Genomic DNA, 17,110 nt, shown 5'->3' with positions numbered 1-17,110 from the left:
ATAATTGACTCTGGAATAATCAATTATCTCATAGTATAATATATTATAAGCGTGAAACAATATTTTTCAGAAACTACTATGGAATAATCGATTATCATAAGTGATAATGGATTATCTCTAGAATTTATGACTTAACTTTTCATATTTTTAACCCAATTTTGAAATAGGCTTCTATAAATAAAGTGGTAAGTTTTCATTTGCAAAAATACAGAAGTTAAAGAACTTTGAGTACTTGAGAATTCTCTGTGGAATGCTTTGGAAACCTAGTGTGGGTAGAGCGATAATTTTCATCAAGTGAGATTTTGAGTGATTGAGTGTTGTTGTTGTTGCTAGGAGAAGCCATTCATTCTTTGTGGGATTCAAAGTAGGTGTTCATTCCTTGTGTGATTTAAGGAAGGTGTTTATTCATCTCTTTTGTGATTCAAGAGAGGTGTCCTCATCTCTTGTGTGATTCAAAGGAGGTGTTCGTCCCTTGTGGATTTCAAGGGAGGTGTCTTCATCTCTTGTGGCTTCAAGAGAGGTGTTTTCTAAACCCTAAACTTTCATATCTGTGATTGTATTTGTGATTTATTTTAGTGATTGAGTTAATTTCGTTTTTTAAAGATTAACAACTGGATGTAAGATATTTTTATTTGAACCAGTATAAATACCTTGTGCAATTTTCTCTTCCTTACTCTCTTTATTTTATTGTGGTTATTAAAATAAAGAAAAGATTGTTAATTGAACTTTGATATTAAAAGGGAAAAAATTTTAAAGCACATTTTTTTATTAAGAACTCAATTCACCTTCCTCTTGGTTTTTGTCTACACGCGAATCATTCCGTTGCACGATTCTAACATAGCCAAATTATCCAAAATGAAATAAATCTTTTTCGTCAAGATTCTCTTCTATGATGGCCATTGATGATGATAATGGAGCAGGTGGAGCAGAAACTTGAGAAAGACATCACGGAGGTTAGGAGGACCCTAATGCAACCTGGAAAGCCTGACCTTCTAGGCCATGAAGATTGGTGTTTTATGTTTTTCATTGTTTTAGTTTTTGTTAGTTGTTTTAGTTTTTTTTTTCAGTTCTTTATTTTATGGTGGAACTATTGCTTTGATATTAGAACAATTTTTCTTTTGCTCCACATTTTGTTGGCTAGCCTTGTTTTGGATGCCTTTCTTTTTGTCTTTTGCATTTGGAGCTTTGATTTCTTTCCATGGTAGCCTTGCATGATCTTAAGGAATTTACATGCAAATCTAAGTGTGAGACATGTGGATGTGGTTGCATTTTGATTAATTCCTTGACTTGTGTTTGAGTATGACCAATGGATTGAATATTTGAGAGTTGTGAGAATGTGTTTGGGGTGAATGTGAGAAAGTTGTTGTTGCTATGAATTTGATTTTTGTATGATTCTTGTGAATGCATACACACACTTGATCAGAAATAAGAAAGGCACTTATTTGTTCTGATGAAATGAAGCTACTTGGCCAAATAGCCACCCTTGATGCATGAACTTGGCCAAATAATTGTTAAATGTAATGTTTTGGTGTTATATCATGTTGGTAGGTTATATGACATAGGTTAGATGTCTTGTTAGTCTTGGTGTGTCTCTTTTAATATGTTAAAATGAGTTTTAACAGGTTAAAAGGCTTGTAGTATATAGTTTCTGGTATGAATGCATTCAGTCAGTTGAATTATTTTTCAATCGACTGATTTAACTTAAGTCAAGTGAAATTAGCTTACTGTACAGACAATTCATCGATTGATTTCACTTAAACCAGACTATATATGCTGTGTTTTTTAGAGCAGAGCTAAGTTTCTAAGTTTTTTAGCACGAAATCTTGTCATTCTTCTCTGAAAAACTCTTTCTCTCTTTGCAATACACAACTTCAACGTCAAGTTTGAATATCTTGGTTGATCTTGGAGGCATTTTAGCTTGTGAGTAGCTTGAAGAACACATGTTTGGTTGGCTAGGAAGAGCCACCATTAGGTTTGGATGTTCTTGTGCCTCTGGTTTTTTGCATGATATGATTTTAGGTCTGTAAGTGTGTAAGTGTGATTTTTGCAGGGTAGTTGTCTAGATTTTTGTGAATAAAAAATCTTGTGTGGTTCTTTGTTCAAAAGTCTAATCTTGGTATTTGATTTGTAAAACTTTTTAATATAGTGGAAATCAGGCTCAGGTTGTCCTGATAAACTAGATGTAGCTTAGTGATTGAGTGAACTAGTATAAAAACAATTATGCAATTCTCTTTCCCTCATCTCACTCACTTTGAACCATTTTAAAATCTCAAGAAAATCAAGTTATCCACTCTTTGCTGTGTTTTAATGAGTTCTTGTGTAATCTAAGGTTGTATACTTGTTAGAAATATTGATTGAAATAAGTCTTGTATGTAAAAGATTGTTGTTTAAGTTAAATATGCGAATTTTGTATTCTGCATAAATTTCCAGTATTATATCCGACTTATTTGTCTTTTTAATCGATTGTTTCATAGCTCAAGAATAAATTAGTCTACTGTTTTTCTTCTTTAAACGATTGAAAGTGTATTAGTCTGCTGCTTTTACATCCTAACTTTCCAGTCTAGTTGATTCAATTGAAAAAAGTTTAAGCTTTCGAAAAAAATTTAAATAGCCAATTAAACACCCCCTCTTTTGGCTTAAATCACCATTTTAAAACTAACAACTACTAGCTCTATTTACTAGCTCTAGCTTTAGCTACAAGCTCTAATCTAGCTACTAGCTCTAACTCTAGTTACTTACTCTAACTACTATCTTTATATTTTTTATACTTATAATAATATAATAGGAATAATTTTATTATTTTTTATTATGATAAAGAAAAAAGTGGACACATATGCGTATGCGCATGTTGAGTCAAGTACTTAACAAAGTTTATTTATATATACAATTTCTTATAATAATAAAAAAATAAAAAGATAAAAGATCGTTATTAAAATTTATATTAAAAGATAATTCACTTTTACAATTACAAACTAATTAAGCATAATTCATATTTATTAAATTAATTTTCTATAAATCATAAAATTGATAAAAGTTATGTTACAATAATAAAATGTGTAATCGAATGGGCAATCCAATAACTTTTTGGTAATAATTAGATATAACTAATAATAAATCATATTTATGACATAAAGATATAAAAAAATTTAGTAGGTAGAGTAGTTGTTCAAGCAAAAACAGAGAAGTTACTCTTGATCCTATTTTTACTTGAGTGAAATCACTAAAATGAATCTAGAGAAGTTATTCTCACCTTATTTTTGTTTAAGTGAAAAGAAAGAAAAAATTATTTTTTTAATTGATTCAATATGTATGTGAAACATAAATTTTAAATAGAATATTGAATTTAGTATTTAATTGAGATGTATGGTTGTTTAAATGAAATATGTGCTATGAGGAAGGTTGTTGATAAGAATAAGAAATGCATGTATTTTGTAGTTATATATTTGGAATGATTTCTTCACCTCCCACCACCTTCCTCTACATTCCTCCACTCCCTTTCATCTCCTTCTTTCTACCTTTTTTCCTCTTCTTTCTTTTCCACCATCCACATTTCTTTTAATATCTTCATTTACACTTCTATAACAATTATTATGTAAGATCTATATGATAATAAATGTTCATCATACACTCCGTTTACATATACATTCTATAATACAAAAGAAAAATTTATAATACAAAAGAAAAATTGATTTATATACCCATACATAATGCAAACATTAGACATGCATATTTTAAATCAATATAGTAAAAACACCATAGAAAATTTATAGTAAAAATAAATTAAAAACTTCATCACATAGAGACTTCTTCTGTAATCTTATGAAAATAACAAAAAAATTAACACTCTCATCATCAATGAGGTGATAAATGTTTCGATTAAGTTTAGCAAAGAAAACAATAATAATATCAAATGACTTGTATATGATCATAATCAAAATCACTATCTTCGTAAGTGAAATGTATTTCTATGTTTTTTGGTAGCTTAGTTGGTTAGAGTGTTTGTTCTCATACTGGTATAAATATTATCATGTTATAATAATGATTGTACCTTACTAAAATTATTTTTTTATATGTAAATAAAACCATTTATATTTTTTTATATAATTATTTTTTTTATATGTAAAGAAAACCATTTATATTTTTTTATATTATCTTAGGGTAGGTGATTTAGATATGAAGGTGATTTGATAACACTATCTTAATTTCTATAAAGAGTTTATGTTTTGGTTGAACATATTTAAATGTTTTGAAATTGAATAATATGTTATTTTAGTTTTTGGTTAACGTATGATTATTTTAAAATACTTTGAATTAAATACCAAATGTTAAGATATTTATATGATGAATAAATTATTCATATTAAGGTATTAAGGTACGAAGTTTCTTAAATTGAGGTTTAAATATGATTTGGATAAGTGTAATGAGTTTTTTATAGTTATTAATCATTAATTTGTGAGTTCAATGTAATTGAAGTTTACATTTAAGCATATTATAGTCAATTTGACCATTTTAAGTTTGTTTAAAAGTTACAATTATTAGATTGATTTTGGTAAAGTTTTTAATATAAGTTTGGTCCTCTTGCATGAAATTGATTTTATGGTATCTTTGCACTAAGGGATGGACTATCATAGTGATAGAGGATGGCCTAAGCCCCACAATTTTTTTATATTTATATAAATTAATATATAATTTTTTTAATATATTTTTAATACACTTTGTATACTTTGTATCCTAAATAGAGTGTAACACCCCATTTAATTAATTACTTTCATTAAAAGAAATGTCACACAAAATAACATAAGAAGTGAAGTCATGGAGTATAAATATCACTCCTTACAAAGATCCCAGATACATAGAGAAAAGTCTAAGGCACACCACGATGCCATTGACTAAACAAAATAAAAGTTGAACAATACTCAAAATAAATGGCCAAAGAACTTGGTAGTACATGGACTACAACCCTAAAGGAAACTCAGACAAGCAAGATCTGATCCAAGATGAATTAGACAGCGGAATCTCCATTACCCTGTTGACCCCGAGGAGTTCTCGCATCTGCTCACATCAATAAATTGATGATCATCGCAAAAAGAGAAAACCACACACACAGAACATACATCAAACAGAAAGGGTAAGCTAGTGTAGAAAATGATTTATCATACCATTACATGCAATTTGATATCCAAAGATTCATACCTCAACCAAACATGTGATGACTCGCAACCAATACACTAAGACTCAAGACATGACTTATCCGGATACATATAATTAGTTGGATTCAGTGAATGCTTGCACTTGTGGTGGCCTTTATTACTCTACAGAGCTAATTGTTACCGTGTTTCATTTCCCCACGCACAAGGTTAGCCTTAAAGTGTTCTAGACCTCCTGCTACTCTCACTACTTGAGTTAGTACGCTCTACGTGAGACTAATTGACTCTTTAGAGTGTTAGGATGCAATCCTTACCTTGAATCCTTACTAAATTATATAAATGAGGCACCACCATGAACTCCCACTAACAGGGGTCATGGAATTACGTCCTGACCAAATGAGGCACCACCATGAGATCTCACCTAGAGATTCATGGAATTACGCCCTGACCAATGAGGCACCACCACGAAACTATCGTGGAATTACATCCTGACCACACCAACATCATGTTCCATCAATCAATATAACATTATTGCTTATACCAATTCCATGTCACTTTTATAATCAACCATCTCATATTCATTACACGCTAAGATCATGCCAAACTCATCATTCACAACCCATAAACCATTCTACTCATGCATATTCACTCATCTCATGCTTTAACATAGCAATCCAACTTAACAACACATTATGCAAATGATTTTGCAATTTTAGAAATAAAACTGAAGCTTGTGTAAAGCTCCAAAAATTTTGTATTTATATTCAAATTAAATATGATTGAATCAAGAACCAAATGAAACAAGAACCAACTTAATTGAATAACTATAAAGAAAGTTATGCACCAAACAAGCAACAAAGGTCAATGTTGTCAACAACCAAACTACAATGATCTTGCGATAAAAACTGCTCTCACTATAGAGCTCTGATTCAAGATCGAACTGGTGAAAGTCAATAACTATGTGTTAAGGATCAACTGTTAAAATATTAGCTCGATCCAATGGTTAACGAAGTAGGAACCTTCATTTTACGAAAAGTATGAAGTGTTGTAAACAACCAAACTACAGTGACCTTGCGATAAAAACCGCTCTCACTACAGAGCTCCGATTCAAAATCCGACCAGTCAAAGTTAAAAATTATGTGTTAAGGATTAGCTATTAAAATTTCAGCTCGATCCAACGGTTAACGAAGAAGGAACCTTCATTTTACGAAAAGTGTGTAGTGTAGAAAAAGAATAGCGCCACATCAATCAAACATACTCATTCCAGAACGAAAATAAGTACATTGCATTTCAAAGAAAAAGGAGTTCTAGCTTCCCTTACCTGGAAAAAAGCTAGCCCAAGACATCGACACCTAAGCCAACGAGCACAACAGCTCGTGAGCATATTTGAGATTTGGGAACAGTGGCACAGATTGAAAACGAGGTTATCAAAGTGCACCTCTGTTGGAATCACGAAACAGAGCTTAGGAAAAGAGAGGGTACGGGTTGAGAAGCAACTTACGTGAAATAAAATGGGTTTCTTCTAGCTCAAAGAAGAGTGTGAGTCAAACCCTAGCAGAGCTCACGTAACAGCAAAGGGAGAGGGGATGGGAAACTATTTTGCTGAAAAGTGCAGAATGAGAGGGGTTAGGACTGGTTTTGGGGTTTTGGGCACCCTATGGGCCAGCCTTAGGCCCAACTGATTAGGGCAGACTCTTAAATATAAGAAGCAGAAAAAGTGGGTCTTACATAGAGCATAAATTTATTCTTCGTAGTCAACCATATTTTCCCCATACCAAATGTAATAGTTGATATCGACCTTATATTTGCTCAAATAACGTGTATTTTTCTTAAATTAAAATAAAGTAGTTACTATTAATCCTATTTTTGCTATAGTCGTAGATGTTTTGTTCAAACGAAACTAAATAGTTGTTCCCATCTTATTTTTGTTTAAGTGAAAAAAATGATGTTTCTTTAACTAATTCAATATAAATGTGGAACATAGAATATTGAATTGAGATATGTCGTTGTTTAAACAAGGAAAATGATATTTTGACCCATATTTTTCTTATCCAAATTTAACCCACTAAGTTGACATCTCAACTGGCTTTTTCTTTTTGCATTTGTTGATACATGTGGTGGCTTTTCTTTTTTTATTTTTGTTTAGACATGTGGGAAATGATTTGGATGGAAGGCGTTCTTTGTAAAGGATAGGGTTAAATATGTTTTTGATCATTTAACTTTTAGTAAAAGTTGCAATTAGTCCATCTTTGAAATTTTGATCCAATTTAGTCCTTCAACTTTACAAATGTGTGGATTTAGTCATTTTAACCAAATTTCGTTAAGTTTATTTGATGTTTCAAACGCGTTTCTCAACTAACATTGAAGTGAAAATATGTCAAATGGTGTAAACAACTTAAATGCTACCAAGAAACACGTTTGAAACATCAAATAAACTTAACGAAATTTGATTAAAATGACTAAATTTACGTATTTCTAAAGTTGGGGAAATAAATTAGACCAAAGTTTCAAAAAGAAACTAATTCTAATTTTCACTTAAAGTTAATGGACCAAAATCATTTTTAACCCTAAAAAAATAGCTTCACTTCTCTCACTCTCACATCAAAATCTAGTTTCTCCTTTGTTGCTGAAATAGAAACTCCCTCGTCATCAGTGAGAACGACAAGGTATCTAAATCTAAAACAGATACAATACTTGAGAAGTTGAGTGAAGAAATTTCTGATGAGGTTGCGTTCATGCTTCCTGGAATTGGTTTGAAACTTAGAGATATTTCTCTTTTTTTTTTTTTTTGTTGGTATTTGAGAGAATATATGATCTTTACATCTGCTCTCATTAATCAAAACTATTGTCAGCCTGTGAATGGATACTAGTTAGAGAAAAATCTAAATTGCTTACTAACTCATTAAATTTGCATTCAGTTTAGTATTCTAAACTCTGAATTCTAAATATTTAGCATTCGAAACTGTAAAAATTATGGATGTGACTTATAATTACATCTGATAAACAACTCTAAGGATTTTTTTTTTCTAGGTCTTAATTTGACATGTCGTCACGCATCTCTTTTGTTTTGAAAACGAAATAGATAGTCAATACTATCATAGTAGGATTTTATAAGTATCTTTCGGTCACCAACAGGATTTGTTTGCAATGCTTTTATATATATATATATATATATATATATATATATATATATATATTCTTGTTTTCATTCAGACACAAAGTCCAATATAACCACCAAGTCCAATAAATTCATTTACAATTTTTATTATATTTAGAAATGTATTAGTAAAAGTGATTGTTTAAACAAAAATTAAAATGATATAACCTTTCAAGAGAGTGGTTTTTATTAGTTCTAATTTTTTTATTTTAGTTCAAAGTTGATTTTCTTTGTAATTATTTAGGTAGATAACATTTAATGTACACAAAAGGTGAATTTTACAATGTCCTAGACATTTGGGTTTTCAAATCACGAACAATATTCATACGTTCCAGTCATGTTTAAGAATTAGACATTAAGGATTAAGTTTTGACATATGTTCGGAACTGGTGTTGATTTTTGCCGTGACTTACGAAGTATTCCATGAATAATGTAAGAAATGTGCAATCCTGTGTGGTAAAAGGTCAATGAGAAAACTTATACACTAAAACAAAATTTATTAGAGATAACCACTTTAAGCAATGAAAAAAAAAATCTTTTAAAGCATGTTGATGTTCAATTATCTAAAACTTTTTCAAAATTGAAAGAAATTATATGGAAATACAATGTTTGTATACTAGAAAGCTAGAGTCACCAACTCAAGATATATATAAGATGTAAACAAGATAAAAACATCTTTAAGACTTAAAAACATGGAGAATCCAATTTAAAATACTAATCCCTTTGTGGGATTGTCTCATACAAAGTTAATTATTATATCAAGTAATTCATTGTAGTAAATGTAAAACTTACATTGTCACACTCTTTAAGAACAAACATCAATAGTTATTTTCATTACCCAAAAAACTTAAAAGGTGTTGAAAAAGCAAGCAACATTGCTTGGAGTAATATATGTAATTTTGGTCTAAAAGCTTAATTAGTTAGGTCCCATGTACTGATGCAAATCAAAAGATTGTTGACACAATCAATTAGAATCTTTAATAGTCACCAATCACTAGTGACTCCTGCAATGTCAAGTACTCGACTAAAGTCTATACCCAAAAGGATAGTGTTCCTCTAAATCCCCAAAATTTGGCCCAGAAAATCACATTCTAACATATCAACAAAAGAATTTAATGTACACAACTAAAAGTAATAGAAATCCAAAATGCATGAAACCTTAAACCTAAAATTTCAAAAATTTCTCCTCACCTACTACGAAGCAATACCTGCAAACAACACAAAGGAACAAGAGAAAAAAGAACACCATTAACAAGAAGAAGAACAACACCAACGCGAACAATAGTAGGCATGTTGCCGAAAAAGAACAGAAAGCGAGAGGACGAAGCATGAGAGAAGGCGAGAGCAGAAAACAAGGAAAAAAAGGCAAGAGTAGTAAATAGTAGAAAATGGGATAGTAATGAACAAGAACGTTAAAACAGAGTATTATGTTTTTTTCCAAATAATGCATTGAGTGCACCTTATGCATTTTTATATTATCATAATAAAAAAATAAGTAACGATAGAAATAATAATTTTAAGAGATACAAGACCATAAAGTTATGATGACAAATTCCATGAAGATGGTCGCAGTTCAAAAAGTGAAACTGATTCAATCATTCCAAAGGAATGAGTCTTATCCAAAAAGAATAATAAAAATCAATGACGATTCCATAAAGATTGACCTGATGCAACGAAATTTCTTAGATTTTTGAAATGTTGTGAAAGAAAATTAGTGACAGTTGCCACAAAGATTCATGATGTAAGAAAATTTTTTGAGATTTTCCGGAGAGAATCCTGATGTAACGATAATTTTTTAGATTTTAATTTTTTTTATATTTTAAGCTTTTCTCATTTGAAAAATATTTTGAAAATTTTGATTCAACCATTCCGAAAGAGATGGTTTTATTTGAAAAGAGAAAAAGTCGTTCTTGAAAAAAAAATTCTTTGTTTCATTTTAGTTTTCAATTTGATTTTTTTTTTTATTTTGAGATTTTCGAATTCAATCATTCCTAAGAAGAGAGTTTTAATATATTCAACCATTCCCAAATAATATTTGGTAATCACTCAAAGAATAGAATTATTATATGCAATCACCATGAGAAATCAAATTGAACTTTGTGAGAAAATAAAAATGCAAGGATGCATGAATGAGTGAGACTCATATTTGGCCTCAAAAGGGATTGTGTTCCTCTCAACCTCCGAAATTTGGCCCCAAAAACCACATTATAACATACTAACAAAATAATTTAATGTGCAAAACCAAAAGTAACAGAAATCTAAAATGCATGAAACCTTAAACCCAAATTTTCAAAATTTTCTCCTCACCTACTACGAAGCAATACCAGTAACCAAGACAAAGGAACAAGAAAAATATAATCTCCATGAACAAGAAGAAGAATAACATCAACGTGAACAATAATAGGTGTGCTACCAAAAGAGAAAGGAGAAAGCATGAGAAGTAGGCGAAAGGACGAAGAACGAGAAAAAGCGAGAGTAGGAAATACGAAATAAGGTGAGAGGAATAAATACTATAAAAGGGGATAATAGCGAGTAGGAGAAAATGTCATAACAGATCATTAGGTTTTTTTTCAAAACCATTCACATAACACGCCTTATGCGTTTTCCTTCCAACAAAGCTCAAAAATTTTCTTTGTTCTAAGTATAAATTGTATAATTTTGAATGAGGTCGTACTCGAACAAATAAATAGTATAAATATAGTACTTAGGAAATTTTTCCAAAGTGGTTTTTTAGTGACCAATGATCTTAATCAAAGGTTCCAATTACAACATAGGGGGTTGCAATTTCACGAGAGCAACTTCTGATTTAATAAAATAATAGAGAAAAACGTATTAATAATACATACAATTAGTTCTCCATGGATTTTGAGTTACAAAACAAAGGAAAACAAATATGCATCATAAGGAAGAGATAAACTAGATCATAAACGTGAATAATCAAACTAGAATGTGAAACCCTAAGCTGGGTAATGTTCAAAATGAAGAAAAAATGAGAATACATAGTGGCTGCCTCCAATGGTGTTTGAAAAAACGTAAAAAGAGAAGACATATGTGGTCACCACTCTCAACTCCATAATTACAAAACTACCACTCTCAACTCCAAAATTACAAAATTGCCACTCTAGGCCTAAATGCTAGCCCAATACTAATGCTGACGTGGAAAAATAGCTAATGTGGCACACATGATGTGACACTTCTCTCTTCAGCTTAAGATTAATGTACAAGTCCCAAAAATGCTTATCAACAAAACCTAAAAATAATAAATGAAAACTAGACCAAGTAAATCTAAATTAATTAAAATCTGAATTATTGATCCAATGAAACCCTATAAAAGAAAATTCATTAAAGATAGATAACTAAGCACTAATAAACAATTAAGATAGATACAAAAAGATAAGAAAACAGGAGAAAATAATGGCTCATCAAAATTCATGTCATGTGTGATTTATACGGTTTTGTATATTTGTGTTTAATGAAATGATTATGAATTAAATTCGTATATGAATTACTAATTAAAACATTTCAATTTTATACACATTTATCTTATTAAAATTTTATTTTAATAAGTGAATCGTGTACATATTATTTGTATAGTATGATGATCTACTATTATTTTACTATATAGAAGTAAGTATAAGAATAATACATAACTCTATTTTATATATATATATATATATATATATATATATATATATATATATATATATATATATTTCTCTGAAATATTATATGGTTTGCATTTTTTTTATTACATTAAATTTCTTTTACTTTTATAAGTGGGTTAGTGTAAACGTTCCATTTAATCAATCAACTTAATTAAATGAAACATCACACAAAATATAATATAATGATAAATGTCATAGAGTATAAATGTCACTCCTTACTGTTATCGAAACTACTCGGAGAGAAAAATTAAGGCATACCACGATGCCATTAACAAAACAGAATAGAAGTTTAACAGTATCCAAAATACATGCTTAGAGAGCAAAGTAGTACATAGGCCATAGTTGCCTTAAAGGGGTACTCGGAGTAAGGGGGATCCAATCTCAAGATTAGCTACGCAGTGGAGTTTCCATCACCTTGATGACCACGAGGGGCTCCCACATTTGTTCACATCAATAAATTGATGATCATCGCAAAAGGGAAAAACCACACACAAACACACAAGCAAACAGAATGGGTAAGCTAGAGTAAAAAGGTTTTATCATACAATTGAGCATGCAAGTTAAAAGTCAAGAATACGTATCAGTCATCCAAACATGTAATAGTAGACAATGCAAGACTCTAAGACTCAATTATCCGGATACGTATAATCAGTCGGATTTACTGAATGCTTGCACTTGTGGTGGCCTTCACTACTCTGCAGAGCCATTGTCAATGCGTTTCACCCTACCACGCATAAGGTTAGCCTTCAAACATCTAAGGCCATTATCCTGCCAAAGACTAAGGTCTCCTGCTACTCTTACCACTTGAGTCAGTACGCTCTACGTGAGACTAACTGACTCTTTAGAGCTTCAGGATGCAATCCTTACCTGAATTCTTACTTAATTATATATTGAGGCACCACCACGAAACATTACTAAGAGGTTCATGGAATTACGTCCATTACCTGAGGCACCATGAGCTCTCACCAAGAGGGTCATGAAATTACGTCCATTACATGAGGCACCACCATAAGCTCTCACCAAGAGGGTCATGGAATTACGTCCATTACACAAGGCACCCCTATGAACCTTACCAAAAGATTCATGGAATTACGTCCAACCTATACCATAGCCATGATTTACCAACCAACCATAGAGTTATCATGCATATCAATCTCATGCCAACATATATCCAACCATCCAATCATGTTTCATAAATTCATCCATACCAAGCTTCATCAATTCAAACCCCAATATATCATATAAAACATACAATTCATCCACACCATCAAAAGCACATCAAAGTCATCTAGAGCAGCAAACATAAACAAACCAAGCATTTTATTTATAAAAGGATGAAAAACCTAGGTCCCCTTACCTGGAAAATGCTAGCAAAAGACACAGGCGCCCAATGGAGGTTTACTACAACTCTAGGAACAGAGTTGCGAACTGGAATACTAACACCAGAACCCAAAAACGAGATTACTACAAGAACTCTAATTGGAACCATGAAGGATAAGCTGGAGAATAGAAAGTATAGAACTAACTTACATGGATTAGGAATGAAGTTTGCTAGCTTGACGCGAAATGGGACCAAACCCTAGATAAGCTTGTTGTTGTTGTTGTTCTATGAGGGAGGAGGGGAACTATTTTTTGAAAAGTGGGCAGAATGAGAGAGTTAAGGCCAGTACAGGGATTTTGGACACCCTATGGGCCAACCTTAAACCTAATAGATTAGGACAAGCCCTTAAACATTGAGGCAGAAAAACAAGTGGGCCTTATAGTTAGCTTATTGGGTGTTAAATCTATAACCTATATTTTGAATATAAATAGTGTTTAAGGAAGAGTATAAATTATGAAGTTGCAAGAAAAAAATGTATTCTTACCTTTGGTAAATAGATTGTTTAAATATATTTATTTTTAGTCTTAAAATACAATTTAGAATAAAACAGAATATAAAATGTGTAAATATTTACGCTATTATATAAAGAAAACTCTCCTTTTATGTGTACGCATATTTTCTACTTTTACCTTTTAAATAATTATTTTTTAATTTAAAATAGTTATTTTATCAAGAGATAGTTTTTTTAAATTTATCCATTTCTTTAAATTTAATCAATTTTTTAAATTAAAATAATTATCTATAATAAGAAAAATTTATATCTATAACTATATATAAAAGGAATTCCCTCTTTTGTGTCCACATTTCATAATTCCAACTTTACCCTTTACAATTTAATTATTTATTAAATTTTAAAAAAATAATGGTTACTTTTACAAGTTTTTATAAAACTATTTACTTATCTCCTTTTTCTTTTTCTCCTACTATTCATCAACAGTTATTTTTTTCATATTTTCTCCATACATTTTACTTTAATTTTTGTAAATATACTTTTATTTTGTTCATTAACTTAATAACATTACAATATTGTCAATTATTAATATAATTCAAAAAATGTGTACACACAAGCGCGATAGCGCCTGTGTTTACCTTAGTATAGATAAGGTGCATTCCGTAAGTTTGCTCAAAGTAACTTTCAATATCATTAAGCATAACTTTTGTTTTTTTTTTTTTTTTTAAATACCAGATAACTAAAATGGGTTACAATTAATGTTTAACATACACAAGATTTCAAACATAATAAGAAAACCCTTTGAATAATATTAAATGAAATAAATTAAAAGAAAATTAAAATATTTCTTTGGTGTGACACCAATAACATTTAAAAGCATTATCTCTTTCAACATATTAAACGAAAGAACAGTGTGTTTTGAAAGTGTTGTTCACTGAAATATTGATGTGAATTAAGAGAGCATACGAAAGTTCATTGAAACGGGCTTATGCAGAAGAAACTCATTACGTTCAGGCCCATACACCAAAGCAGCACTATATTCCGAAAGGAATAGTTAACTAAAACAAAATAATGGAATAAAACGGGATATGAAAAACATAGGTAGAAAATAATTTTCACTCTAACCAAGTTTTAATTATTTCAAGACTTGGATACATTTAATTAAATTACAAGTTTTTTTTTTATTAAATATTTAAAATTCTTTCTTTTTTGTCAAAGTACTTTATATCATTAACGAAATAACATAGTTGTTTCTTCAATCTTTTTGTGTTCAAAACTCGTGGATTAACTTTTTTTTTTCTTTAATTTCTTCCAACTCATCAGTTTCTTATCTTTTTGGTGAACAGATTAGGCCTTCTCTTTCATTTCCCAAAGAAGAAAAGGCTTCAAGTATTTGTGAGCATATATGGTGTCCAAGTTTTGTTTTCTTTGGCCCACTTTTTTCTCTTCTGTCTCAACTGTTGTTGTGGATTTAACAGCGGAGACAAATACATGAATGCCAAATAAATGAAGGCTCTGAATCTGTAATGACACCAAAACAAAAAAGAAGAGTGTGGTTTTTCTCAATAGGCATTGAACATGAGGCAACAAGCCAATTCATATGCAAAATCTGTCCAAATTCACTCTATCTCCTCAAGTTGCTTCACAGATAAATATTCACCCAAATCTCGTACAAAATAAATAAAAATCATTTATAATAAAATTAAGAAAATTATTTGTATTTATTTTTAAACTTATAATAATAATAGGAATAATTTCATTATTTTTTATTATAATAAAGAAAAAAGTGGGTACACATGCACATGTTGAGTCAAGTATTTCACAAAGTTCGTTTATATATATATATATATATATATATATATATATATATATACATATATATATATATATATATATATATATATTAATGAAAAAGTAAAAAGATAAAAGATCGTTATTAAATTTAATATTGTAACTATAGAATTAATTAATATTTTTATTCACTTTCATAATTCCAAAGTACATAAGGATAATTAATATTTAGGTATAATTATTGATTTGGTACTAATTTTTTGGTTAAGTTCAATTTGGTCCTTATACTTTTGGTTTGTTCAATTTAGTACCCAATTGGTTAAAATACCTTTTTGGTCTCAATTTTCATCAAGGTTTTTCTTCGTTTTGTGTTTAAATAGGTCTCAATTTTCGTCAATTTTGTTCAATTGGGTCCTTTTTTGCTAACACTTTTTAAATCATTAACGACCATGAACAATGACTGCCACGTGTCACTTCGTGATTTTTTTGAATTGTTTTTATTTATTTTTTAGTTTTTTCTTAACATTTTTTCTTTGAATTTTTTTGAATTTTTAAAAAATGTACATGTGTCAACCCAGTAGCCGCCACGTGTCACTTCGTAATTTTTTTGATTTTTTTTTGTTTTTAAATGTCCACGTGTCAATCCAGTAGCGTGCCACGTGTCAAAGTTAATGTTCTATATTAAATTTGGTCCCTATATTTGTTATTTTTGTTTAATTTAGTCCCAATTTTTGTTAACATTAACTGATTTGGTCCCTCTCCAAATTGAAACCAAATTTAATTTTTATATTAAAATTCACATTTTTTATTAAATATTTTTATATAATATATTAAAATTCACATCATTATAACTTTGATATAAAAATTAAATTTGGTCACATCTTCGATAGGGACCAAATTGATTAATGTTAACAAAAATTATGACCAAATTGAACAAAAATAACAAATATAGGGACAAAATTGAATATACAACATTGACTTTGACACGTGGCACGCTACTAGGTTGACAGGTGGACATTTAAAAAAAATTCAAAAAAATTCAAAAAATTCAAAAAAAACCACAAAGTGACGTGTGGCACGCTATTGGGTTGACACGCGTACATTTTACAAAATTTAAAAAATTCAAAAAAAAATTCAAAAACAATAAAAAAAAGAACGAAGTGACACGTGACAGTCACTGTTCATGGCCGTTAATGATTTAAATGGTGTTAGCAAAAAAGGACCCAATTGAACAAAATTGACGAAAATTAGGACCTATTTGAACACAAAACCAAAATTAGGACTTATTTGAATAACCTTGACGAAAATTGGGACAAAAAAGGTATTTTAACCTATATAAAAAGAGTCAATTTAGTCCTCTCCATTAAGTTGGAGTTAACACCGTCTTCGTACAGGACACGTGTCAAGCCGTGGAATTTTTAATTTTTAATTTTTTTTAATTTTTTTAATTTTTTAATTTTTTTTTCACAAAGTTTAAAAACTACCATATGTCAGTTTACCATCGTGCCACGTGGCAGC

The sequence above is a fragment of the Vigna unguiculata genome, chromosome 8 (genome assembly GCF_004118075.2).
Source record: "Vigna unguiculata cultivar IT97K-499-35 chromosome 8, ASM411807v1, whole genome shotgun sequence".
In the NCBI taxonomy this organism is placed as follows: Eukaryota; Viridiplantae; Streptophyta; class Magnoliopsida; order Fabales; family Fabaceae; genus Vigna; species Vigna unguiculata.
The sequence above is the reverse complement of the archived record's forward strand: the minus strand, read 5'-3'. Positions refer to the sequence as shown.